This window comes from Chanodichthys erythropterus, chromosome 12, assembly GCF_024489055.1.
Source record: "Chanodichthys erythropterus isolate Z2021 chromosome 12, ASM2448905v1, whole genome shotgun sequence".
Classification (NCBI taxonomy): Eukaryota; Metazoa; Chordata; class Actinopteri; order Cypriniformes; family Xenocyprididae; genus Chanodichthys; species Chanodichthys erythropterus.
Genome location: NC_090232.1, coordinates 249734 through 276892, shown reverse-complemented (window position 1 = coordinate 276892; position 27159 = coordinate 249734). Strand labels below are relative to the sequence as shown.

Below are 27159 nucleotides of genomic sequence, written 5' to 3'. Positions count from 1 at the left end.
CAATACATGCATTCATCATCTCAATTGTGTTTATTGTCTTGAAAAGTGTTTATCTGGATGTAAAAGTCATGGTTAGCGATCTCTAGAAGATATACAGTTAGTTCCTGTTTACTTTTCTTCTACAGATGAAGTTTAGATGAGTTTTTGTTTCTTTAGCGCCCTCCGGCTGCAGTATGAATTGGAAACTCCATTCATGGAATAGCCTCTTCTTCTTTTAGATGAATTTGTGGACTAAAAATGCACAGAGTGCCCTCCGACTTCAAGGATGAATTGAAAACACCAGCGCTCATAGTAATGACAATGAATATTAAATTAATATAACTCCTCTGTATAGAAAATTGACATAAGCATATGAGAATCCAATATTTCTCCAAATGTGCATGCTTTTAAACTAAAAGCCTATATTCAGACTCTTTGCATCACAGAAATACGTTATATTTTAAAGTATAGTATAAAATCATTACTTTATATTGTAATAATATTTTTCTGTATGTTTCATATATCATAATGAGCTTGAGACATCACAGAAGGTTTTTTTCACAGCCTACCTGACTGAAATGCCTCATTAATATGCAAGTCATTTCAGCTCATTACTATCCAATTCTTTTGTCTTCTCAGGTGAGAATGGGCATTATTCAGTGGTGATTCACGCCTCCTCGCATACTGTGTTTCTTGGCAAAAAGTGTCTTACAAAAACTAAATCAATATATTGTTTTATATGAAGGAGTAGGCAGCATAATTTTTACATAATTTTGAAGCAAAAACTCTAGTTTACAACCTCCAATACCCAAAAGTCTTGTGAACACAGATTTACTATACTTTTTTTGGCCTTATTTCAGTGACTTAAGTTTTTTGTTTTTTCAATAACCACGCATAAATGTTATTCCTTCAAAAACACAAATATGTACATACATGTTCCTCACATATTATTGTAGCCTAGTTTGTGCTGAATACAGTGTAATGACACTTTTTCCATTAATATGTTTATGAACAACTGAAAAAAGCACAAATGTCAGGGCATGTCAAAACTTCTCCAGGCCCCAAATCAGCCTCAGACTCCAGAGGGTTAAACATGTCCCTGAGGACCAAATCAGGGAGATTAAATCTCTCTGCCCGCGACAAAAAAACATTGGGTAAATTTCCGCACCTCCATACCCCTCTGCCGAAGCTGAGCCAAATCCTGGGGATTGCTCCGACTTCCCTGTGTGTTGGTCGGTGGCCGGACTCTCTTGCTGCTGGATCTTTGCATGGTGGTTCGTTCTGTCACGGAATGCACAGACACGAGATGGTAAGATCCAAGCGCAGCTTTAATTGGGTAAATCTTAAGGCATAATCAAACAGGCAACGGTCAAAATCCACAGAAACAGTCCACAAAAGAAAGCCAGAGTCACAAAGTGCATGTAACAATATACAACGAACCACAAACAAAAGCAGAAACAACAGAGTATAAATAGACAGAACTAATGAGCAAACACAAAACAGCTGAGTGCAATGAAACGAGGATAATGAGATTACTACATGCTATCTGGGTCAGTGACTAGAATGGTGATTATATTGGGTGTGTAATGAAAACAGCCACAGATTACACACTTCCTACAGACCCCAAAGCGGAGGAGTTCTGGCTCTGATCTGAAATGAGTTTCTATGATGAAATAAACAGGAATCACACACAGACCAGCAGCAGAAACAGCAGGATGGAGACGCACAGCTGGATTCTCTTCATGTGGGGTGAGATATTCATTTATAAGATATAGATCATATGTAAAGTTAATAATGCATCAGTTTCACTGAAGAGTTTGTGTCAGTCTGGAATCATTATAACATTATGTAAAGCAGTATCTGTTCATTTAGATGTGTTTGTGTGGTGACTTATTAATCACACCAAATGAAGTTTTTTGAAAATGTCTAAACAGAAAGTTTTCTGTAAGGATTGGTTTAGGGGATAGAATGTAAAGTCATTGTTATGAACCAGTTCTTTTCAGTGAACTCAGATTGGACCTTCTGAAACAGTCACTCCATCTAGAAATGAGTCAATATCCAGAAGTATATGATCCTATGATGCCTTGCCATCCCATTCAGTGCTCCAGTTAGTCTAACAGTACACTGAACTGAGAACAGTCTTTCGGACAGTTCTGTCTGCAGAGACTTTCATAAAGTAGTTGACATTCTGCAGAGCCCATTCTGTGAACCGGCCGAGTGTTTCCACCCTCCTGACAAAAGAACAGTAACATAATGCTGCTGCATATTATATATAACCAGTGTAAAAACAATCACTGCACCTCTGTAATGCTGTTCACTGTGCCGGGAGAGATTCTAGCATTCTGCCAGCTCTCATATAAACTGCGACACTCTCTTCTGTGCTGATGAGAGATATTGAAACTGAAACTGTTGGTTCACACAATCTATCACACGCTGGGTCTCTCGCACAGGCTCGTGCGCAGTTTAATAGACCTTAAACATGCAGCCATCTGTAGAATTTTGTGTTACAAATGTTTACATTTTACAGTCACTTTGGAAAAACAAACTTTTCTAATGTCATATTTCATCATATTTGCATTGTTTTATTTCTGTACTGTGGGTTATTTTCTCATCCAGTTTTTCCTCAGAGAACGCTCCTGATTTAGACATGTATTTACTGACATAGTACATTAGAATGCATCAGAATATCTCTGCTCTCCGAGTCAGAAATAAGATTTTATTGCTAGGGTTGAACCAGCCTGGGCACTTTCAGCAGGCCTTCATCACTATCAACACCTTTGTGTCTTGTACCAAGAGAAAGGGGGTTGAAACAGTGAAGAAAATGTCTTGTTCATTTTAAAATATCTTTTAGATATTTTCAATCTCTCTCTCTCTCTCTCTCTCTCTCTCTCTCACACACACACACACACACGCACTTCCACAGTCTTCTATTGTTTTTCTATCCGTGTAGAAGCCAGCAATTTCCTGTGGATAGGCGAGGCTATATAAACACCTAGAAGAATAGTGTGTTAGAAGTGCAGTAAAACTATTTGCACTACAAACCAGTGTGTCCATTAGAAAGACAGACTGACTGAGTTTCCAGAACCGGAGTAGATTGGTAGGCTAGTGTGTGCTGGTGAAGCTGGTCATCTGGTCATAAACTGCAGCTGAACACACTCAAAGCAGTTCAGATGATTGTGGACTTGAGGAGAATACAGCACTGGAGTGTGTGATGGTGCTTCTTCAGGTCCTGAGAGACGTAAGAGAAGCGGCACAATCACAGACTCCAGAGCTGGTGCTTCTGAGGAGGTTCAACATCCGGACTGCCGAGAGGATTCATGTACCTCTGCTGTCCACCCTTCAAGAGCTGTATACATCCAGGGCTCAGAAAATCTCTGTCATGTCCAGGACACTTCCTTTTGACCTGCTGCAATAGAAACTGTGTAATACCAAACTTACCAAATTTATACTTATACTCAGTAGATGAGAAACTTTGGCTTTTATAGTGCATCTTTAATAAAGACTGACGTCTCACAAACATCTCGTGATGTCTCAACAGTCTCTCTCACTTCTCCAGCTTCTCTTTCAGAGGCCTTCAATATTGACACTGAACATCCATTGAGATTTAACGGCGCGGCAGAAGATTTCTTTGGTTACAGCGTTTATCAGTCTGAGTTTGAAAACAGGAAACAGTGAGTGAAACACACACACACTGGTTGCTAGGGTGTTCTGTGTGGTTGCTAGGTGTTTTCTGACTGTCTGATTGATTGTGAGGGTGTTTTTGGCAGGATCATTGTTGGAGCCCCATTAAAAAGAAACTCAACAGGTGAAATTTACAGCTGCACAGTAGATCTGCGTTCCTGCAGATCGCTGCACTGGCCAGGTATCAGCGCCACATACACTATCTGTCATGAACTTTCTGTTGACTTCCACTGTCTCACACAAACCTTTGTGCATCTGTTTAATCTGCTCTAACTGTGTTGTGGTTTGAGTTTGTCCTGTCATACTGAGGTCTGATCTCTCTGGTGATGATTGACAGGCTCAGAGAGCGTCCGGTTCTTCGGCATGTCTGCTGCTGTGTCGTCTGCTCCTGTCGGACGCTTGACTGTAAGTTCAGCAGATTCCTTCATTATTCACTTCAGTGTTTGACTTCTGCTCACGGTCTCTTCTGTACTCGTGTCCACTGAAACACTGCAGGAATGTTTTTATTGACTGTCATACTGATGTAAATTGTAGGATAGAAATTGGCAACTCTCTAAAACTTCCCTGAAATTCAGTCTGTCATCACTTCCTCTCCTTCATATCATTCCAAACCCACATGACTTTCTCTCTTGAATGAAACACACAAAAGGTGAATGTGAAAATGTGTTTTTCTAGGCAGTACCAGTGAACTGGGACTGAAGCTATTATGCATCTGAAAAGTGATCATTATGACTTTTGCACTACAATGCATGTCTTGAAGTCATGTGATGCTTTGTGTGATGTCAGTTTCAAATAGTTGATTACACTGAATCAATGAGCCGGTCGCAGTGATAAACAGCAGAAGACCATGTGTAGCCCACCACCCACTCTAAGCAGGACTCGAACCCGGGCCCACCTGTATGGGACTCGGGCGCTCTAACAGGGTGTCTAAAGAACAAAGTTTGTAGCGTCAGTTGCTAGAGCGCCTCTTGAGATCAGGAGAGTGAGGTTTACCCACACAGCTCTTACTAGCCCACGTCTGCCTCATAAGCCCTGAGTTTCCTCAGTTCACGGTCTTGTGTTAACATTATGTGGTGTATGTTTATCTCTTGGTGTTCAGTAAAAGTCTTTATTATTTCTGCGAAACACATCTCATTCTTTGGATTATCACACAGCAACCCCGACAGAACATGAGACCTCAAAAAAGATTTAAATGGAAAAAATAATAATGTATATCCCCACAGTCCACCTGCTTCTGCTCGAGCAGGGAGATCGCTCCCTTGAGGATCACACGAGAAACTTTCTTGATCTGGTGTGCCTTACTCACTACCCCTACTGCTTGCTATGTGTTTTCTATCACACTGAGCTTATTGAGCAGTCAAAGACCCATGGATGGCCCTTGAGAGGGAGCTTCACCGAGTATGAGGAGTGTGTGCTGGTGCGGTGTGACTCATCTTTTACCATCTGCCTCACTGACAAGGACATCACCAGCCTCACTTCGGACCCAGAGCCCAGCCAGCTGCCAGTCATGCCCGCAACGGAGCAAGAGCCAGAGGCTGTTTTCATCTCTGAGCCGGGCCCATCACGGAGACTTCTGTCGTTGAGAGCGTATTAGTGGAGTTTGAGGAGGTGTTGAGGAGGTATTTACTATACTACAGTTACTGGTGACCCCATTCAGTTCCAAGTCTTCTTAGTCATCACTGGATAAGTCCAGTTCAATGTCACCTTCATCATCCAGCAACTAGTCTTCATCGTCCAACCCCAAGGGTGTACTCACACTAGGCTCTCTGAACCGTGCGTTTGACCCATAGACTGTAAAAAAATATGGACGTAGTGTCCGTGACGTCACCCAAGAGTTCTGAACAGCAGTTTTGACGCGTAAATGAGGCCGCGGCCATCTTAGCTGCGCGTCACCGCACGTCACTCCCGGATAACTGAAAATGGGCAAAGAGGCGGGGAGGTGGTTTGAGCTGATGTGATTGGTTGCTGAAACCACGCCCGCCTAGCTAGACGTGACCATGTTAGCAGGCAAAGGAGCTATCAATCTATCTTAGATACGATCTAAAATAATAATGAAGATAAGTTTTATCATCAGAACGTTCTAAAGGTTTACTGTCAATCTACGGTGTTTTTTTAAGATATAGATCCTCCAACATCAGAAGTGTTGGGTGTGCAAATAACAACATGGAAAATCAAATGGGACTTCATACCTTTATAATGAAATAGAGATCGCGAGATGAATCCAATCTGTGGCACTTGGGTAAAATATGAGTGTCCATTGCAAAACAAAAAAACATGTCACATTTCTTCTGAATGATCTGCTCTCTGTCATCGTTCTTCAAGAAAGGATGAAATCTGAGCAGCATTTATCTTGTAAAATTGTATACGATCGTATCTAACAATATTTTTTCAAAATAGTGCAGCAGTTTTAGTTATAATATCCAAGCAGTGCTGTCAGAGTTGTATATCCTCCTGGTATTGTCATTGTAGTAAATCTCACAATCAAAACTTTCAGCCAATGCCACGATCCACAACGTGTGTTCTGTTTCTTCCGCGTGCGAGCACATCTACACAGACACACATCAGTCTCGAATATTATGCAGCAAGCCATATTTTATAATTGTATAAAATAATCGTGCACAAATACGGCTGAGATGCCAAATTCAGCAGCAGCTGAGGTAAAGTGACGGCTCACAGACAGCAGCGCAATCTACCTGTCACTCAAGTGACCATGCCCTTAATTATGCAGAACTTTAAGGCATAATATAATTTAAACGGATAAGTTATAAAAAAATTCACCCCCCTCAGAGTTGTCATGAAGGGCAAAAATAGCAGTATAGACCAAAACCACAATTTGAACCAACTTGTAAACATGTTTTTTTCTGCTATAAACTTGGCCAATTTAACAAGGGACTCTATGAGATTCTGCTCTCTTTTGGAGCCTGTCCCTAGTGGCCAGTCGATGAATCGCAGTTTAAGTCACTTCCGTATTGGCTTCACGAGAGAAAGGGGTGGGTTGCCGCTTGGTTTGACCCCCAAAGCCCGGTTCGTTTGACAAGTGTGATCGCTCCGTTCTGCACCCGGGTGTGGTTCGTTTGACCGTCTCTGGTCCGCTTGGAAGAGATGGGCCAGAGCACGGTTCGGTTGGGCTCAAGTGCGGTTCACATGCATTGTTAGCTCTAACCGTGCCTGAGCATGGAACAGCTACTGCTTTTGTGTACACTACTGTCATAATTATGGCAGCAAACATGTTCATTACTACTTTGATAGTGCACTTTTCAATTCATGTAATGAATTTGAGTGTATTTGGGTTTATAACGGCTCTGCTTCTCACCTTATTGATGAACAGGAATTGTAGTTTGCAAGTAAAGCTGCAAATTCCTCCATTAAAGTCAGCTGCCTTTGTAATAATCCTCTGATACGTGCAAGTGAGAATCACTGTGTGGCATCAAAGATAAATCGGTAACACTTTAGAATACTGATCCTTCGTTAATGAATAACTACACAGGAACAAATAAGTAATGCATTATTAACACTATAATAACTACAATTATCTAACAAGAAACTGATGAATGAATTAGTAAGTAATTGTGCTCAGTTAAAGGTGGTCGTTCACTATTAACTAATCAGTAACTACTGTTTTTTCATAACTCCCAGACAACTACTATATACAGGTTCATAATTAATGTGAATAATGAATAATGTATAATTAATTCTAAAGTAAATGTCATAGTAACCCACTAGTAATGACTGAATTATTACCAAATCCTTCAGAATTACTAATTATTTGGATCAGTATTCTAAAGTGAAAAACATGATAACTCTCTAGTAACTACTGAAGTCACTGTAAACTTTTGAGGTTTTTGTAAAGTATTGGATAGTAATAACTTAAGTGTTACTACATCCTTCTAAAGGAACTATTACTGGATCAGTATTCTAAAGTGAAGATCATAGTAACCCACTAGTAATTACTTTAGTGTTAGCAAATAATATATCATAAGGAACTACTGTAGAAAAACATATAAAAACATCAAAAGTTTACAGTGACTTCAGTAGTTACTAGAGAGTTATCATGCTTTTCACTTTAGAATACTGATCCAAATAATTAGTAATTCTGAAGGATTTGGTAATACTTCAGTCATTACTAGTGGGTTACCATGACATTAACTTTAGAATTAATTATACATTATGCATCATTCATGTTAATTATGAACCTGTATATAGTAATTCTTAGTAGTTCTCTGGGATGAATGAAAAACAGTAGTTACTGATTAGTTAATAGTGAACTACTATCTTTAACTGAGCACTAATACTTACTAATTCATTAATCAGAGTTACTTGTTAGATAATTGTAGTTACTAAAGTGTTAATAATGCATTATTCATTTGTTCCTGTGTATTTATTTCATTAACGAAGGATCAGTTTTCTAAAGTGTTACCGATAAATCTTTTAGGCAGTATCTTAGTAAAAGTGCATTTCTTCCTGTTTTCTTCCATTCAAAAGTTGCATCGTATATGACGTAAGTATGCTCCGGCCCAGAACATTAAGTGCAATATGAGTGTGGGGTAGTGCGAAAGGGGACAGTCACGCTCAGGCTCGCTTCAAGGCAACCGTGTCTAGTATGAGTACACCCCAAGTCTCCTTCATCGCAGATGGTCCCATCCAGCTTCCCTCTTTCACTATCAAAGCCATCCTCGGCCTCGTCTCTGCTGTCTTCCTTCAGGGGCTGTGGGGGGTAAAGTTAAAGTCATGTTTAGTTTCTGGTTATGGCTGTTATTTGATTATCATCCTCCGTCAAGTCAAGTGAAGTCACCTTTATTTATATGGCGCTTTTTACAGTGCAGATTGTGCCAAAGCAGCTTTACATTGATAACTGGTACATTATTTTGGCTGCACAGCAGCTCTTAAAGAATAGTGTCAATGCAGGCAGATCAAAGCACTGTTGAATATCAAACGTCTCCGTGTATATAAGCCCTCAGTTTCTTCAGTTGATGGTCTTGTGCTTACATTATGTTAGTTGTGTAGTGTACATTTATAGCTTGGTGTTCATTAAAAGTCTCTATTTATTCATTCTGGATCACACATCATCTCGTTCATTGGATTATCACACAGCGACCCCTGAGAGAGGGAGAGTAAATGATGACAGAATGACAATTTTTGGGCAAATCATTCCTTTAATAGTTAATGTTCACAGAATGTTCATATAATAAAATGTGGCATTTGGTAAATAAAAAATGGGAACTGGATTTTTGAAATATTTTATAGAAATATATATATCAGATGTTTGTGTGACTGATGATCCTCCTGATGTTACTGATATTGTGTCTCTTTCTCAGAGCTGCAGTCCGTATCTTCCTCATGACTGTGATGGAAATTCGTATCTGAACGGTGTCTGCTTCCAGTTCAACAGCGATTTACAGGCCGTCTCAAACTTTACGGCTGCTTACCAAGGTCTGATGAGACACAGAAACCAGCTGATACTGACACTTTTAGTACTTGGTGAAGTTCCTAAACGTAATTTCAGGAGGAGTGAACCCATCTAATCTCTTAATTAACTGCCGGAGCATTACATTTGAGATGGTGTGATCTTTATTGAAAACTCAATTCATAACTAAAGACACGATTAAAGATATTATGTTAAATACTTGGGGAATAGGAATCTTTATTGGCCATCTTGTCAATAATTTATGGTTTGATTGCTAAAAGAAGTTGTTGTAACAGATGTGTTTCCATATCTTGTGATATTTCTGCAGAATGCACGAAGAGAGAAGTCAATCTGGTGTTTCTCTTTGATGGATCTGCCAGTATGAAAGACAGAGAATTTGAAATGAACAAAAAATTCATTATAGATGTTATGAAAAAACTCTCAAACGCATCCATAAAGGTAGATAATCCACCACTATTAATGTGGAAATGTCGACATGTAATAGTTTGCTAATGATGTTAACGGCACGTGTGCTTGTTGTTTGTCTCTCTGTGTGTCAGTTTGCTGCTCTCCAGTTTTCAACTGATTTCAGAACTGTGTTTGACTTCAATGACTATCAGAACGGCTCCGCTGAAGAGAAACTCATGAAAGAGAAACACATGAAAGCTCTCACAAACACACGCAGAGCAATCAAATATGCCTTGTGAGTGAAACCTTCATGTACTTCTAGATCAGGGGTGTCCAAACTCCCTGTCCAAACTCAGGGCCACTGTCCTGCAGAGTTTAGCTCCAACCCCAATTAAACACACCTGAACCCGCTAATCAAGGTCTAACTAGGCAAACTACAAACTTCCAGCCAGGTGTGTTAAGGCAAGTTGGAGCTAAACTCTGCAGAACAGTGGTCCTCCAGGACCGAGTTTGGACACCCCTGTTCTAGATGCTCACTGAATTTACACTTTAAGAGGGAAAGTCTTGAAATGCACACAATGATGGCTCTATCTGTAGTTTTTCTCTTTTGTTCTGGTCTGATAAACACATTAAAGTTGGACTTTGTCATTCTTTAAATTAGAAGTTAAAACACATTGGTGTAGAAACTACAGAGGCATGATGACACTGATCAAATTTTCATATGTCATTATTTCTGATTTATTAAATCACCAGAACCAATCTCCTGAATAATGCGTCGTCTGGAGCCGATCTCAGCGCTCAGAAAGCCCTGGTGATCATCACAGATGGAGACCCCACTGATCCAGATACTGAAAATATCATCCTTAAAACATGTGATGAGCAAAATATCCTCCGCTACATCATTGGGGTGAGTTTCCTCACAGCTCAAGCTGGTCATTTTCATTGTGTGTTCAGATAGTTCGTGGTGTGTCAGTTTCGTTTGGTGGTTCGGTAGTTTCTTTCCTGAAGAGTGAAACACTGTGACACTTTCACAACATTGTTTTTTTGAGAGGCCTGTCATATCAACTTGACAAACAAATGTAAGTTTGGGGCAGGAATATCAAGAAATGTTCAAGAAACCTGTCTGGAAACAGTCATTATTTGTGCAATTTGTAATGCAGAAATGACACAATTCAGCTTTAAGTGGCAAGTACTACAAGTACTAATTTATCACAGATTAGTATCTGTTACTTTTATGTTTTAAGGGGAAGGGGAAAATTCTCAGTTTTCAGTTTGTTTCCATTTTTCAAGAACCAACATCCAAGTTCAGTAAATGATGTTTTACACATTGAGCTGTTTCAATTAACATGGTTATTAAGTGTTTATGCACACACAGTCAGACTTTATGTTTTGTTCATCAGGTGGGAAATGTTAACTTAACCAGACTCACTCAGCTGGCTTCAGAACCAAAAACAAACAACACCTTCTACATTCAAAACTACAATGGACTCGAAGGACTTCTTGACAACCTGCAAAAAAAGATCTACAATATTGAAGGTAAAATGCAAGTGTAAAGAAAATGGATGTACTGTGTAATGTTTTTTTTTTTTTTTTTTTTTTTAAAGCAGCTAATGAAGAATCCACAGATTATTTTTATAGTTTTCCTTCTGTAGTTTCAGGGTCAAAGGATGCACAAGGCAAGGACAGGCCGAAAGAGTTATCACAAAGTGGATTCAGTGTCCTCTACCACAAGGTCAGAAATATGCCATATTTAAGTTAAAAACAACAACAACAACAACAACAACAAAAAACGGTTTCTTTTAAGGAATAATTCATGTTATCCCATAATAGCTGTTGTTCATGTGATTTGTGCACTATATTCCAAATATTCTAAGGTCAAATGAAACCTCTCAAAATCTCATAAAATGCTGCCGATTTGTCAGTTTGTCAGTAGGCAATGATTCTCCCTGGTTTTTGTGGTGCATTATGGGAATGTTTAGTGGTGAATGTATCAGTGCACTGGAACAATTTCAACACTGTGACGGTCGAAGAAATGGCCAAACCTCTGAACTAGCGAGCTGGTTGAGAAATGCTCATGGATTGTGCTTAAAAGCTATGAATTATTGAAATAAACAAATAAAAATAAATGAAGAAAATAATATTTAGAAATCAAAATTGGTCCAAAAATTGTCATATTCATTCTTGAATATGTAACTAATTTTACATATTGTTGTGTCTATCCCATTCATGGAAATATAAATGAATTTAAATGTTTAATGAACATGTTTAATGAACACTTACGATACAAAAATCAATATTGGTTTGCAACTTGAAGGTACTCAACTAAAACCAGAGCACCACTGATCTGGTTTATTTATTGACAAATGATTGCATGTAATAGGGTTGTAACGGTACATGTATTCATCCCAAATCTTACGGTATGGACATCACAGCTTGGTTCATGCAGTTAGACGACGAATACAGTCAGTTACAGGTGATCCACACTCCAATCCAGAAGGGGCATGCAGTATTGCAACATTATTTGCTAACCGAGAAGAAGATGAACAGACCATCTAAATATGTTTGTAATCTCTCAACCAGTGTATTAACCACAGAAAGATATCAATAAAACTGATTGAGAATAATATCTTATATTACATTTTCCTCAGGCAAGTCATTATCACTCATCAGCTCTCCCTTCATAAGCAGTCACCATCCTCACCACAGTTGTCTGGTCTTGTCAACATGTACGTCTATGTGTAATGCTACGTCTATGACAAGCTCAACAACCCACCTGTTATGTTCACCTTATATGTTCACCTGATAAACCTACATGTTGTACCTGACCTATCTTCTGTCCCTCCTGTCATCTCCCTGGATCCTCCACTCAGCCAGCATCACCGTCTCCACCGTCACCACTGCACCTGTAATACACAGACTGTTACTCTCCAGCTAATTCATCCATAGACTCACTCAAACTGCAATACTCATCATTGCTACATCCAGATCCTGTCATTCATTCCAAACTGTTCAATAAACTCTGTTTATATTCTACTAACCTGTCTGTTGCCTTCTGTTCCATGACAACCGTCTGATGTGCAAATTACGTGTTTTTTTTTTTTTTGTGTTGATTATATCTAAAACAATTACAAAAATTGTAACCTTTAATATTATAGTAAAGTACAAATAAAGTTTACAAATAGTTTACAGCACTGGCTGAGATTTTTATTATCTTTAAGAAAATGTTAATTATAATTTAACTTATTTAAAGAGAGACACAATGTGTTCAATAAACACTGTTTAATTTGTTTCAGGACTCTGTGATTGTGGGTTCAGTTGGATCTAATGACTGGTGTGGATCTCTGTATGAAGTGACGGGGTCAGGATTTGGATTTAAAGAGACAGAGATTAAGGATCCAGCTGTCAGTAAAGACTCGTACATGGGTATGTTGAAGCTTTTGTTCCTTTCTGGTCTGATGTGAAGAGTCTCTGCATGTTTTAATGATGCTGATGATGTTCAGGTTACTCTGCTGTGCTGGGAATGAGAAGCGGCATCTCTCTTCTGTTCTCTGGGGCGCCGCGGGCCGAACACACGGGTCTGGTGACCCTCTTCACCAAGAATGAAGGCGCATGGACAGTGACTGGGAACATCACCGGAGAACAAGTTAGTGAAGAAAAACCTCATGATATTCAGATTCTCCAATGGCAGGAGCAGGGCTTCTCAAATCCTACAGTCAATAGGACATTAAATATAACTGCAAACACCTTTTTACCACACACTCTCATGAGATTGTAAGGACCACCTGTCTGCCCAACGAGCGGATTCCAATGGCCTGGGCAAAGGTATAATGCTTTCCAGCGCTCCTGTGAAGTTCACTTAATTTTTAGAATTTAGTTTCAATTTTACTTTAGCGGTGCGCTTAATCTGTCTCCAATTTCAAAAGATTTTTATATTTAGATTGTGATTCTAATTAGAAACAAAAACTATTGGTTATGTATTAATTCAGATCTTTGATTATTCTGGGTATCCCATACTTTTAATTCTTCGTTCAGATGCACCGGGATACGTGGATCTCACAGACAGTTCTGATTCTAAGAGAATCAGAGTAAGAAATGCATGTACACACAATGGTGTGTGTGAGTTTTTAAGACACTCACCCATCACTGCATGGGGGTTTCTGGGGGTTTCCTTGCCGCTGTTGCCTTTGGCTTGCTTAGTTGGGGACACTTGACATTTGATATTCAATAGTATTCTTGACATTTATTCAACAGTGCTTTGGTCTGCCTGCATTGACACTATTTTTTAAGAGCTGCTGTGCAGCCAAAATTATGTACCAGTTATCAATGTAAAGCTGCTTTGACACAATCTGCATTGTAAAAAGCGCTATATAAATAAAGGTCAAGTCAAGTCAAGTCAAATTTATTTATATAGTAATTTTACAATTGGTAATTGTTTCAAAGCAGCTTTACATATTAGAAGCACAGAAAAAAGGGAAGTGGTTAAAAATAAGCTGTACAAACAAGCGTGGTAATATGTAACATATACAAGATGGTTGGCTGACTCCCAGGGGTGGAAAAAAAACCCTAGGAGAAAAACCCAGCGTGCTAACACTGGGAAAAAAGTCCTAGGAGGGAAAAAACCCCTTGGAAGATATATATAATATATGTAAATGTATATGGAGATCAAAATCTGAATTATACATTTTTATTATAGAGATTAAAAATAGATTATATATAAATATATGTAAGCGGATACGGGGATTAAAAATCGGAATTATAGATGCAGCCAGAACTGGATCTGTAGGCCCATTGTCTCCTGGGCTACATTGTAGTCAGGTCCAGACACAGGTTCTCCATCTGATCTGGATACGGCCTGGATCCAGCACCCGGCAAACCTCAGGAAAAGCAGAGAGACTGATATTAGCGTAGATGCCATTCTTATTCTGATGTACAGGTATATCTAGTGTTATAGGAAATGTTCTCGGTTCCGGCCGACCTAATTATTGCAGCGTAACAATCCTTTAACGGATTTGAAAAAATGTTAATGTATTGATAATGTGTTATGTGTATGTGTAGTACAAACAATGTTCGTTAGTGTAGGAAGGAAGGGGACAGGGTCGGCGGTTAACTGCTGACTGAGCTTTATTTCAAAATTCAGAAACGTAAAACCAAAAACGTCTCGGGTTACAGATGTAACCCTGGTTCCCTGAGTAGGGAACGAGACGCTGCGTGACAACGCATTGGGAACCTTCTGCGTGATGTCGTCACTGAAGCACTCATGTATCTAACCAATCGCGTAGCGAGACGTCAGAGACGGGTGACGTCACGGACCAGGAAACTATAAAGCACACCCGGATGCAGAGCACGGTAGCTTCTGGATAAGTCTGAAGCAAGCACTCACAAGTGTGCAGGGGTACGCCAAGAGACGCAGCGTCTCGTTCCCTACTCAGGGAACCAGGGTTACATCTGTAACCCGAGACGTTCCCTTTCGTGGGAACTATCGACGCTGCGTGACAACGCATTGGGAACGCAATCCCAACTGAGCCGTAGCTCAAACACTTGTCAAAGTTATCTTGACAACCCGGAGGACCCCAGAGTGGAGCCGATATTAAAGTTATAATACTTAATAAATGTGTGCTGGTATGACCATCCTGCTGCATCACATATATCACCCATGGAAACTCCTGACATCAAAGCTTTTGATGCCGCCATACCCCTAGTTGAATGGGCGCGAACATTCAAAGGAGAAGGCTGTCCGGCCGCTTCATAGGCAAGTGAGATGGCCTCGACCACCCACTTGCTCATTCTCTGCTTCGATGCTGGGCCGCCTTTTTTAGGGGACCCATAACAGACAAACAATTGATCTGACTTACGCCACAGGGCAGCTCTGTGGACATAAGCATCCAACGCCCTTACTGGGCACAGCAGATTAAATTTTTCCTGATCCGCAGATACAAATGGAGGAGGATAGAAGGCCTGAAGCACAATGGGGCCTGGGACATTGGTAGGGACCTTTGGGACATAACCCGGTCTAGGATACAGGAATGCTTTCACCATTCCTGGAGCAAATTCAAGAAAAGAAGGAGCAACAGAAAGTGCTTGTAAGTCTCCTATCCGCTTCAGAGAAGTGATAGCCAATAAAAGAATCATTTAAGAGTGAGGAACCTCTCAGGAACCTCTAGTGGTTCAAAGGGAGCCTCAGCTAACCCCTGTAAGACCACGGCCAAGTCCCAGGCCGGAACCCTTGTGCGCACTGGAGGCCTCAACCTCAATGTGCCACGGAGGAAGCATGTGACAAGGGGGTCTCGCCCTACCGAGATATTCCCCTCAAGAGGAACATGTTATGCTGAAATTGCTGCAATGTAAACCTTCAAGGTTGAGTGAGATAGGCCCTCAGAGAATTTTTCCTGGAGGAATTTTAGCCCACAGCTAATAGAAGAAAGGACAGGGTCCGTATTATTGTTTCTACACCAGGTAGAAAACAAATTCCATTTGTAGGCATGCAACTTCCTCGTGGCGGCAGCATGGGTCCCTGGGACAGGAATCAAGGCTTTTTCCACATGACCCGAGCACGAAGGCATCGCTGCGTGACTTCGATCATGCGAAAAGGGTTTCCCCTCAGGGAAAACCCCTTGGTCCTGTGCCACCACTGTAAGGGTCTCATGTGCAGAAGGCCAATAGTAATCACGTTGGACGCAGCTGCCATCAGACCCAACAGTCTCTGAAACTGTTTTACAATGAGAGTGGTTCGAAGGGAGCCTCAGCTAACCCTTGTAATACCACAGCCAGGTCCCAGGCTGGCCTCAACCTCAGTGTGCCACAGAAGGAAGCGAGTAACGAGGGGGTCTCGACCCACCGAGAAGCCACCCTCAAGAGAAGCATGAAAGGCTGAGATAGCCGCAACGTAAACCTTCAAGGTTGAAGGCGATAGGCCCTCCGATAATTTTTCTTGGAGAAATCTTAGCACAAAGCTGATAGGAGGGTGGACAGAGTCCATATTATTCTGTCTGCACCAAACAGAAAATAAATTCCGTTTATAGGAATAAAGCTTCCTTGTGGCGGGAGCTCTGGAGTTAAGGATGGTCTCCACAACCTCAGTTGGAAGACCAGCATCTATGAGCCTGGCCCCCTCAGAGGCTAGGCCCATAGCTTCCACAGTTCTGGGCGGGGATGTATTATCGAGCCGCCCGCTTGCGACAGGAGGTCCTGTCTAAGGGAAAGCTCCATTGGGGAGCCGTCTAGTAAGGACACTAGGTCCGAGAACCATATTATGGTTGGCCAGAAGGGGGCTACCAGTATTAGGCTGACCCCTTCCCGGCGTACTTTCTCCAGAACTCCCGGGAGCAAGGTGATCGGGGGAAATGCATACAGACGTAGCCTCGGCCACGTCTGTACCATGGTATCCAGACCCAGAGGTGCTGGATGTGTTCGGGAGTACCAGAGTGGTCACTGGGTTGACTCTCCCAAAGCAAATAGGTCGACTTCCGCTCGACCGAAATTTTTCCATAGGAGATCCACCTCTTCTGGGTGGAGTCTCCACTCCCCGGGCCTCGGCCCCTGCCTCGACAGGGCGTCTGCTCCCTTTATACCCCAGGATGAAAGCTGGCTTCAGAGAGAGCAGCTTCCCTAGGGACCATAGGAGGATCCGACGAGCCAAGTAGTAAAGTTGGCAAGACCGCAGACCCCCCTGATGGTTTATATATAAGACCACTGCCGTGTTGTCCGTGCGGACCAACACGTGATGGCCTCTCTGGTCTGGGAGAAAGTGTTTTAATGCTAGAAACACCACCATCATCTCCAACCGATTTATGTGCCGGCCTGGTATGCAGAAAGGCTTTCACCATACCAGGTGCAAACTGCTGACAGCGCTTGTAAATCACCAATTCTCTTCAAAGAAGAGACGGCCAGGAGAAAGATAGTTTTAAGTGTCAAGAACTTGTCTGACACCTTCCAGGACCTCCCATAGACCCTGAGCTGAGCGACCACTCATGATCGCCCCCCAGCCCGTGAGGGAGGCATCTGTCGTAAGCATTACACGACGACCAGAAGACCCCAGCACGGGTACCTGGGACAGGAACCAGGGATCTTTCCACATGGCCAGAGCACGAAGGCATTGCTGCGCGACTTTTGATCATGTGAAAGGGATTTCCCCTCGGAGAAAATCCCCTGGTCCTGAGCCACCACTGTGTTGAGCTTTCGTATTGAGTGATTTAACACATGTAAATCTATGATAGGACACATCCTTCTTTGGAACAATGAAGTAGTGGCTGTAGAAGCCTGACAGCTTGCTGGTAGGAGGAACCCTTTCTATAGCTCCATTTCGCAAGAGTGTCATAACCTCTTGTTCCATAACCAGAGACTGCTTGGGGGTCACCACTATGGGAAAGACCCCATTGAATCTGGGCGGGCGAGACCCTGTAACCCTCTGATGAGCAGCATCTATTTTGATATATTCGGTAGAAGTTTCCATTCTACCATAAAATCTACTAAGGGAACCAGTCTCTCGAGACTGACCTCTGGTGTTCTCGATTCAACGTTCTGGAGCGGCGCACCGGCAGAAAACAGACGAATCAAGTCATAACCGGCTCTCCTCGGAGAGTCGGTGGAGACCGTTGTGCCCTGACGCACACTGGGTGGCAGGGTTAGCATAACGGCCCCCTGTACAGTAAATTCCGTTTATAGGAATAAAGCTTCCTCGTGGCGGGAGCTCTGGAGTTAAGGATGGTCTCCACAACCTCAGTTGGAAGACCAGCATCTATGAGCCTGGCCCCCTCAGAGGCTAGGCCCATAGCTTCCACAGTTCTGGGCGGGGATGTATTATCGAGCCGCCCGCTTGCGACAGGAGGTCCTGTCTAAGGGAAAGCTCCATTGGGGAGCCGTCTAGTAAGGACACTAGGTCCGAGAACCATATTCTGGTTGGCCAGAAGGGGGCTACCAGTATTAGGCTGACCCCTTCCCGGCGTACTTTCTCCAGAACTCCCGGGAGCAAGGTGATCGGGGGAAATGACTGACCTCTGGTGTTTTTGAGCACTCGATTCAACGTTCTGGAGCGGCGCACCGGCAGAAAACAGACAAATCAAGTCATAACCGGCTCTCCTCGGAGAGTCGGTGGAGACCGTTGTGCCCTGACGCACACTGGGTGGCAGGGTTAGCATAACGGCCCCCTGAGGGCGCCAAAGGGGGACGGGTGTCAGATATTCTAACACAGGACCCCCTCCGGAGGGGGCTGCCCTCATGGATCCTGGCCCACAGATGTCAGGACCTCTTTGAAGCCTTCTTGGTGGTAATAACAGTCCGCAGATCTGTCCTACTTCACAAGGACTTCAGCTGTGTCACCTGTCCCGGTCCCCAAGCCTTCTGCGGGGGAGCAAGGGTGGTGACACCCTTTTCCTTTAAATTCCTCAGAATTTAATGTATTCAATATTTCATTTAATCCTTAAATTAAATGCAGCCCAAAACAGTCAAAAATGACAGGCTGAATATATTAGAATACAAAGAGAATTATAGCTCGTAATAGTTTGCAAGGTATTATAGGGAAAGAGAGAAAGGGAAACTCCCGTCTACTCAGTTCCCTCCAGATATATATATTATGTATAAACATTATATACAATATATACTACGTGCACGCAATCTATGCGCAGCCTTGGCAAACGCAAGATCCGAGCGAGCCGTATATTTTTTGTTGCACACTTAATCTACGCTCTGCCTCGGCAAACGCGAGATTCGAGCTATATATTCCTTATTGCAGGCTTAATCCACGCGCTGCCTCGGCAAACGCGAGATCTAAGCCTCGTGTTAGACTTTTATTCCCTCGAGAATAAAGCCAACAGGAGTGGAGATAAAAACTCCCGCTAGTTCATTTCTTTTACACTCCGGGACATTTTTATGAATGAACCGTCAGCTGCTTTGTTTTTGAACTGACGTGCATGCTCCACTCCCTAACACGATGTGTGTGAGGTGGCGAGTCCTCAGATCGATATCACAATATCCACCTCCTCAGAGCTGGCATGTGAAATACCGGTGCCTCAACCCGGGGAAGAAACCGCAGAGCGTGCTTCCACCTGGGAGACGGCACTGAACCTGGCAGGTAAGGGCAGAGAAAGGGCAACGCCCGTCTCTAACCCCTCTGTCAGATCCATTTGTGAACCCCACGAATGGCTTCTTTTCCGTGATCCGCGGGGAACACTGGAACACAGTATTCTGAGAGCGAGTTTCTTTTTTTTTTCTTTTTTTTTTTTATAGTGCACACAGACGGCTCCCTCGAGAGCTGCCCAGGCTTACTCAACTCCCATTCAACAGCTGTTTCTCGCCATAATACGTGTCTTTTTTATATATATATATATATATATATATATATATATATATATATATATATGGATTGGTGTGAGATACTCTTGTCCTCAGACAAAGATATCGTGACTTGTTTATATGAAATAAGACAAACAACACCAAATAAGACACACGATAACATAGAGTGCTTGCTGAAGACACAGAAGCTTCCGTGCTCTGCATCCGGGTGTGCTTTATAGTTTCCTGGTCCGTGACGTCACCCGTCTCTGACGTCTCGCTACGCGATTGGTTAGATACATGAGTGCTTCAGTGACGACGTCACGCAGAAGGTTCCCAATGCGTTGTCACGCAGCGTCGATAGTTCCCACGAAAGGGAACTGTGCAAGGCACAAAACAAAATAAACCACAAAGGGCTTCACTCCAGTCACGGCATATACAATCCACAAAGGGCTTCACTCCAACGTGTCGTGCACCAGCGGCTCAGTCAGCAGTCCCCCTCTCTCTCACCGACTCCTGCTTCTCGCGGCGTTTTAACCTGTCTCCGCGCCAATTACTGAAAAGAGAAACAGGTGTTCGTGATTTACATATAACTCGCTCACTCACCAAAGATCTCCCGATGCTCTCTCCCGCTGCAGACCTCGCTGAACCACGCCCCCCTCGCCACATACACCCACCGCCCGACTCAGGCCGGGGAGCCGTCCGGCCTGCAGCCCCCCCCCCCATTCCTGGAGAGGAAATCGGCCACAGCCATCTGAACACCCGGCCTGTGGACCACCTTGAACTTAAAAGGCTGTAATGCTAGATACCAACGAGTGATCTGCAGGGGAGCGTGGTCCGAACAGAGAGTGAATTCCCGTCCCAGGAGATAATAGCGGAGGGTGAGGACGGCCCACCTGATAGCCAAACATTCTTTCTCAACGGTGCTGTACTTAGCTTCCCTCTTTGAGAGCTTGCGGCTAATGTACAGCACCGGCCGTTCCTCTCCCTCTATCTCCTGGGACAGGACAGCACCCAGCCCCCTGTCCGACGCGTCAGTCTGTAACAGAAAAGGGAGAGAAAAATCAGGAGAGTGAAGCAATGGCCCGCCACAAAGAGCAGCCTTTACCTGGGTGAAGGCCTGCTGGCACAGCTCCGTCCACTGGACCGTATCTGGCGCATCCTTTTTAGTTAGATCAGTCAACGAGCTGGTGAGGGCCGAATAATTAGGAACAAACCTCCTGTAATATCCCGCCAGCCCGAGGAACTGTCTAACCTCCTTTTTGGTCTTGGGGCGCGGACAGGTCGCAATCGCTGCCGTCTCATCAATTTGGGGACGCACCTGTCCATGCCCCAAGTGGAAGCCCAGATACCTTACTTCCACACGCCCGATCACACACTTCTTCGGGTTGGCCGTGAGCCCGGCCCCCCTCAGCGATCTCAGGACGGCCCTCAAATGCTGCATATGCCGCTGCCAGTCATTACCGAAGATGATAATATCGTCCAGATAGGCAGCAGCATATGCACCATGGGGCCGCAAAATTTTATCCATGAGACGCTGAAAGGTAGCCGGTGCCCCGAACAGCCCGAACGGAAGGGTAAGGAATTGGTGTAATCCGAACGGCGTCGTGAAAGCTGTCTTTTCTTTGGATAATGGCGACAAGGGGATCTGCCAATACCCTTTCGTTAAGTCCAGTGTCGAATAAAATCGAGCCGTACCTAGCGGGTCAAGCAACTCGTCCACCCGAGGCATTGGATACGCGTCGAACTTCGACACTGCGTTCACCTTGCGGTAGTCCACACAGAACCAAACTGAGCCGTCCGTCTTGGGAACCAAAACTATCGGGCTCGCCCAGTCACTGCTGGACTTTTCTATTACTCCCATTTCAAGCATAGCCTCTAATTCTGCCTGAACTACATTTTTCTTGTGTTCAGGCAATCTATACGGCCGGCTGCGAACCACCACGCCCGGCTCTGTCTCGATGTGGTGCTGAATGAGGTTTGTACGGCCCGGTAGGGGAGAAAACACGTCTGCAAATTCTGCTTGTAACTTGGATAAATCAGTGAGCTGTGAGGGCGAGAGGTGATCTCCCCCCGGGGCCAGAGCGAGGGATTGTTTTCTGATATTCGCCTCTGGCCCGAGATCATCCTCTCCGCTAATCACCGTCGCCAGCATCACTGACTCTGCCTCATTCCATTTTTTAAGGAGATTGAGGTGGTAAATCTGACGTGCTCCTCTCCTATCGGAACGCACAACCTCATAATCGAGCTCACCGACTTGCCGTGTCACCACAAATGGTCCTTGCCACTTTGCAAGTAATTTCGAGCTTGAAGTGGAAAGTAATACAAGCACTTTATCTCCCGGTGCAAATTTGCGTAAGTTGGCTTGTCTGTCATACAGTTGGCTCTGTCTGTGCTGGGCTTGTAACAAATTCTCCATAGACAGCTGCCCCAATGTGTGGAGTTTTGCTCTCAAGTCCAGCACATACTGAATTTCATTTTTGGCCTGAGATGGTCCGTCCTCCCAAGTCTCTCTTAAGATGTCTAACACCCCACGAGGCTGGCGTCCAAAGAGAAGCTCGAAGGGGGAAAACCCCGTGGAGGCTTGTGGGACCTCTCGCACTGCAAATAACAGAGGTTCCAACCACTTATCCCAATTTTTGGCGTCCTCTTGAACGAATTTACGAATCATGGATTTAAGCGTGCGATTAAACCGTTCGACCAGCCCGTCCGTTTGTGGGTGAAAGACGCTGGTACGCACGGATTTAATGCCCAACAATTCGTAAAGTTCGCGTAACGTGCGTGACATAAACGCCGTGCCTTGATCAGTGAGGATTTCTTTCGGAATCCCCACTCGGGAGATTAAACTAAACAGTGCATCCACAACACTCTTAGCGGAAATGTTGCGGAGTGGCACTGCTTCAGGATATCGCGTTGCATAATCCACAATGACTAATGCAAAGCGATGCCCTCTTGCTGATCGCTCTAATGGCCCGATGAGGTCCATACCAATTCTGTCGAAGGGGACCTGCATTAATGGAAGGGGGCGCAACGGCGCTTTTGGGGTGGCCGGTGGGTTAACCAACTGACATTCTCGACAAGACGCGCACCACCTGCGCACATTCTCGTGAATGCCCGGCCAAAAGAATCGGGTCATGAGACGATTTAGAGTGGCCGTTTGTCCTAGATGCCCAGCCATCGGGTTAGAATGAGCCGCGTGGAAAACCATTTCCCTGCGGCTCTTTGGAACTAATAATTGGGTCGTATCTTCTTTTGTTTGAGTGTCTTGGGTCACTCGATACAACCTATCTTTTATGATCGCAAAATACGGATAAGAAAGTGGGCGTCCAGGCTGGAGAGGCTGACCATCGATAGTGCTGACCTATTCAAACGCGTTTTTTAGCGTCTCATCGTGAGACTGCTCCAGGGGAAAGTCATCGCGATTTGAAAGAATAAGTCTTCCAATTTCGCTCTGTTCCCCTGAAGCTGAACTCACTGGTCCCTGATCAGTCTCTCCTGCCTGTACTGGCACCTCCTTATCCCGCGATTTTTTCTCCCAAGAGGCATCCGAGCATAAACACCCCAATAATTTGTTAAATGCAGGCCAATTTGTACCCAAAATTATCGGATGCCGGAGGTGCGGATTAACTGAATAATGACGGGCACTAACGGATATTCCACCACATCCCCGTGCACACACCTCACCTTAACCAAGCGGCCTGCATCCAATGCCCCGGACGAAATCAGGCTTTGATGCACCGAGGTTTGGTTACATCCTGAGTCCACCAAAGCCTGATACGTACCCCCCTTGACACTCACTGGTATTTGGTACTCGCCAGCTTGACCGGGGGCAGCCTGCGGATCGTCCGGGACCCGGATCAATGCCCCAACCTCCATCACTGGACACCTGTCCACAAAGTGCTCCGGGTCCCCGCAACGCCAACAGGCCGGCCCAGACCTGCCCGCCGCTTTTGTGGCAGAGAGCGGGTTAAATGGTTGACGCGGAGAGAGGGGAGAAGCAGGAGCGGAGTCCGGCCCGGCGGCAGGGAGTCCCGCCCCCCTGGGCGGGGCTCTTGGTCCATAATACGGGCCCTGTTCCGTTCCACCCCGCCCTCGGGGCGGAACATGTGGCGGGCCGGGTGGACGAGACCTGGGTAGAGGGACAGGTTTAGAGAGAGAGGGGGAATTAAAAGAAGGAGAGAGAGAGGCAGATGGTAGGGGTTCGCCGACCCCTTGGCACGCCACCATGTGGTCCTCCGCCAATTCGATGGCTGAGTCCAGCGACGTGGGGCGGTGGCACTGGACCCACTCGGCGGTTTTCTTGGGGAGCCGAGTGATAAACTGCTCCAGTACCACGCGATCGATAACCAGGTCCACGTCGCTTCCCTCAGCCAGTAGCCATTTGCGGCACGAGTCCTGGAGCTGTTGGGCCAACACGAAGGGCCGGCCGGACTCGCCCAGGTCCAGAGAACGGAAGCGTTGACGTGCTGCTCGGGGGTCCGGCCGACCCGCTGGACGATGGCCCGCCGAAGATCGTCAAAGACCAGGAGGTTCTCTGCTGGCAGCTGCTGCGCCGCCACCTGCGACTCCCCCGAGAGGAGCGGGACCAATCTCATGGACCATTGGTCCCGCGGCCAGCCACTTGCCTCGGCTGACCGCTCGAACAAGTCGAGGAAGGCCTCGGGGTCGTCACATGGCCCCATTTTGTTCAGCGGCAGGTGGGTAGGTGCAGCCGGCTGCCCGATGGTCTCCTGGCGAACCTCCCGGTCAATCCAGCTCCGGAACCTCTCGCGGTCCTCCTGCTGGGCCTGATGTTGCTCCTGATGCAGGACCGCGAGGGAGGCGATGACTTGAGCAAATGTCGAAGGGGAGGACGAAGTTTGCATGGCAGCAGCCACCCAGCTTCCTTCCCGGGTTTCGGCACCAGTGTAGTACAAACAGTGTTCGTTAGTGTAGGAAGGAAGGGGACAGGGTCGGCGGTTAACTGCTGACTGAGCTTTATTTCAAAATTCAGAAACGTAAAACCAAAAACTGTGCAAGGCACAAAACAAAATAAACCACAAAGGGCTTCACTCCAGTCACGGCATATACAATCCACAAAGGGCTTCACTCCAGTCACGGCATATACAATCCACAAAGGGCTTCACTCTGGTCACGGCATATACAATCCACAAAGGGCTTCACTCCAACGTGTCGTGCACCAGCGGCTCAGTCAGCAGTCCCCCTCTCTCTCACCGACTCCTGCTTCTCGCGGCGTTTTAACCTGTCTCCGCGCCAATTACTGAAACGAGAAACAGGTGTTCGTGATTTACATTTAACTCGCTCACTCACCAAAGATCTCCCGCTGCAGACCTCGCTGAACCACACCCCCCTCGCCACAGTATGCAAGAGCAAAGAGATGTGTTTTTGGTCTAGATTTAAACTGACAGAGTGTGTCTGCTTCCCGAACAATGCTAGGAAGATTGTTCCAGAGTTTAGGTGCTAAATAGGAAAAGGATCTGCCGCCTTCAGTTGATTTTGATATTCTGGGTATTATCAAATGGCCTAAATTCTGAGATCGCAATAAACGTGAAGGACTATAATGCATTAAGAGCTCACTTAGGTACTGGGGAGCTAAACCATTTAGAGCTTTATAAGTAAGTAGCAAGATTTTAAAATCTATACGATGTTTAATAGGGAGCCAATGTAATGTTGACAGAACTGGGCTAATATGGTCATACTTTCTGGTTCTAGTAAGAACTCTAGCTGCCACATTTTGGACCAACTGTAGTCTGTTTAAAAGCCGAGCAGAACAACCACCCAGTAGAGCGTTACAATAATCTAGTCTTGAGGTCATGAATGCATGAACCAACTGTTCCGCATTTGTCGTTGAGAGCATATGTCGTAATTTAGATATATTTTTTTAGATGGAAGAAGGCGGTTTTACAGATACTAGAAACATGACTTTCAAATGAAAGATTGGTATCAAAGAGCACACCCAGGTTCCTAACTGAGGACGAAGATTTAATGGAGCACCCGTCAAGTGTTAGAGAGTATTCAAGGTTTTTTCGTGAGGAAGTTTTTGGTCCAAAGATTAGGATATCAGTTTTTTCTGAATTTAATAATAAGAAATTTCTTGTCATCCAGTTTTTAATGTCAGCTATGCATTCTGTTAGTTTTGTGAATTTGTAGGTTTCGTCAGGGCGCGTGGAAATATAGAGCTGAGTATCGTCAGCGTAGCAGTGAAAACTAACACCATGCTTCCTAATTATCTCTCCTAAGGGCAGCATGTACAGAGTGAAAAGCAACGGTCCTAGTACTGAGCCTTGTGGTACTCCATATTGAACCTGTGATCGATACGACATCTCTTCATTAACTACTACAGACTGATAACGGTCAGATAAGTACGATTTGTACCATGCCAAAGCAATTCCACTAATGCCAATATAGTTTTCAAGTCTTTTTAAAAGAATGTTATGATCGATAGTGTCAAAAGCAGCACTGAGATCTAATAACAATAATAGAGAAATACAGCCACGATCGGATGATAAGAGTAGATCGTTTGTAACTCTAACGAGAGCAGTCTCAGTACTATGGTTTGGTCTAAATCCTGACTGGAAATCCTCACAGATTCCATTTCTTTCTAAAAAGGAGCACAGTTGTGTTGAAACTGCCTTTTCTAGTATCTTTGACAGAAAAGGTAGATTCGAGATTGGCCTGTAACTTACTAAATCTCTCGGATCTAGTTGAGTTTTTTTAATAAGAGGTTTAATAATAGCCTGCTTAAAGGTTTTTGGCACGTGTCCTAGTGTTAAAGATGAATTAATTATATCAAGAAGTGGACCTACGACCTCTGGAAACATTTCTTTCAGTAGGTGACTTGACTTGACTTGACTACAGAATTTCCCCAATGGCTTCTCTGCCACCTTCCCTTAAATACCCAGACCAGAACAAAAGGATTCAAGTCAAGTCAAGTCACCTTCATTTATATAGCGCTTTTTACAGTGCAGATTGTGTCAAAGCAGCTTTACATTGATAACTGGTTCATAATTTTGGCTGCACAGCAGCTCTTAAAAAATAGTGTCAATGCAGGCAGATCAAAGCACTGTTGAATAAATGTCAAGTCAAATTAAATTAAATTAGGGCTGCACGATTAATTGTATTTTATCACAATAACGATATCTGCTTCTCTCGATTGATTTTAAATAAACGTCAGGATATTGGCCCGCTCTATGAAAATGAACATAATTTGGAAATATTGGAAGTAATATTAGGAATGTCGCTGTTTTATCTTTTGAAGTTCCTAAAGGTTTTACCAGTTTTCATAATGTTGATCAGCTAGAAATGATTTTTCTTTGCTTTACGAATTTGCCGGGCAATTTGAATCTGGTTTGTCTTATTGCAAACGAATTGTGTTGCTTTAAAATCTAATGTGAATACATATTACAAAGTGCTCACCAAAA

At 44.1% G+C, this 27159-nt stretch overlaps 1 pseudogene; it reads left to right on the top strand.

The window, feature by feature from the left end:
* Positions 1 to 1331: 1331 nt before the first annotated feature.
* Positions 1332 to 27159, top strand: part of LOC137033186 (integrin alpha-M-like) — a 43103-nt pseudogene continuing 17275 nt past the window's right edge.